Source organism: Pteropus vampyrus, unplaced genomic scaffold (assembly GCF_000151845.1).
Source record: "Pteropus vampyrus isolate Shadow unplaced genomic scaffold, Pvam_2.0 Scaffold2, whole genome shotgun sequence".
NCBI classification, from domain to species: domain Eukaryota; kingdom Metazoa; phylum Chordata; class Mammalia; order Chiroptera; family Pteropodidae; genus Pteropus; species Pteropus vampyrus.
The window spans coordinates 17,217,161-17,219,053 of record NW_011888783.1 but is presented as its reverse complement, the minus strand read 5'-3'; positions in this window follow the sequence as shown (position 1 = coordinate 17,219,053).

Sequence of the window (1,893 nt, the reverse complement as noted above, 5' to 3'; positions counted from 1 at the left end):
TTTATACTTAGATGTCTTTCATTAAGGGATCCAAACACTAGAAATAAAAAGACAAACAGATAAGCACCATACTCAGATGGCTTTTCTAGGTCATGGAATTTCTCTGTATCATTTAAGAGCCACTCAGTTGATTGGATTCAATTTTTAGTGAGACAATTTGGAAGCTCATAGATAATTGGACACTTTCATAAACCACATTAAATGTTATCATTTTGAATTTCTATAATGGAAAAACAGGTCATTCTCAAATCATGGAAGGTTATTGTGACTAGTAATAATAGGCAAAACAAAATTTTCTTGCCTCAGACCTATGTTCTCTAAAGAGATAAAGTTAATACTAGATATTTTTGAGATAGCACACTAATGCACTTTTAATTTCCAGTCAGCAGATAGCAGCACTTGATTTCAGTTCAGAGAGAAAGTTACAGTGGTGTTCTGTGTAATACTGTGACCTGTCCACTCAAGAGCTTCCAGAAAATGATTAAGTTAAAACTGAATACAGTCAAATGGAAGATTCTCTGGTTTTTCTTGGAAGGGGGAACATTGTGGTACTTTGGTTAAATACCTTTAATTTAACAAGGTAAAAGACAGTTTTTACTACTCTTCAGTGTAAACAACTGTTTTTTTTTTTCCTGTTATGTATCATAGTAAACACAATATGAAATTTTATTTACTATAAAGGAAATAAGATTTTATGTTTTTCTCTAGCTTTTCTCAGAAATATTCCAAGTAAAGTGAATTTGATTTACTGTAATTGACAGTTTTATGGCTGTAGGCACTAAACTATCCACTGTACTCTTTAAAATAAAGACACAGAAAAATTCTTCAGACAACCCAAAGAAGTAAAAAAAAAAAAAAAAATACATTCCTGGATACTAGGTTTATAAAATGGGTAATATGCATTTCCTTAAATCATCAATGTAAGGCACGATTATCCTGTTGTCTATGTTTGCAATATTGTCCCCAAAGTGACCTGAATTATCCATTCTACAAATGTGCTAGGCCCTGTGCTAAATCCGTAGATTTTTGATGATGAGTACAAGTCGTCACAGGCATTCACTTTCAATTTGTAACTTTCCAGCTAAATTATCTCTTGCCCATCTATATCTTTGCTGTGAATTCTGTAATAAATTATTTCAGGTTTATGCCTTCCACAGTGGCTCTTCTTGATTTGCCTTCTCTGAAATGAGTTAACTGTGTCGCTAATTAGCTGTCCCTCTAGTTCTGGTTATCATTTGACAGACACATAGGTGTCCAGTGTATTTAGGCATCCCAGCCCCAGCCCCTAATGCCCCTTGGGGCCCTGAGCACCAGCTGCACAACACTTCCTTGGAGGTTCAGGAACCAGTCATATGAGCTCCTCGTGGCACTTAGGTTTTTGTAACATCATGTCTTCCCTTTTGTTCTACAGCCCTGGATAGGGCCGAGAAATTATTTTCTTGCAATTATTAATCTTTGAGTTATTTCACAATTGCTTTTTTGTTCTTTCAGTTTTCTGTCACCTGTATAATCGGTTCCCTGCAATAAGTGTCTTCTTTTTGAAATACTTAATTTCCATCTGCCATATTATTCCTGACCAATACAGCTGTTAAAATAGCAAAAACATACCTAAAGTAGTGTTTCAGCAGCAGAGAAAGGTTTTAATTTTCTAAACTCCATGTTTGAATTCAAGTAAAATGCTTGTTAGGATCTTAGGGTTTTGGTAGCATAAAAATCGAATCATTTGCTTGTAACAACCGGAAAATTGAACTAATAAAATCAGATTTAGGGTGGAAGAAGGAAAAACAAACCCTTCAATATGGCACTTAGCAATGATTTAGATTTATGATTGACAAGTCCATAGTATAAAATACTTTATAAACTTACAAAAGTACTAGTAAGATCTTCATATTA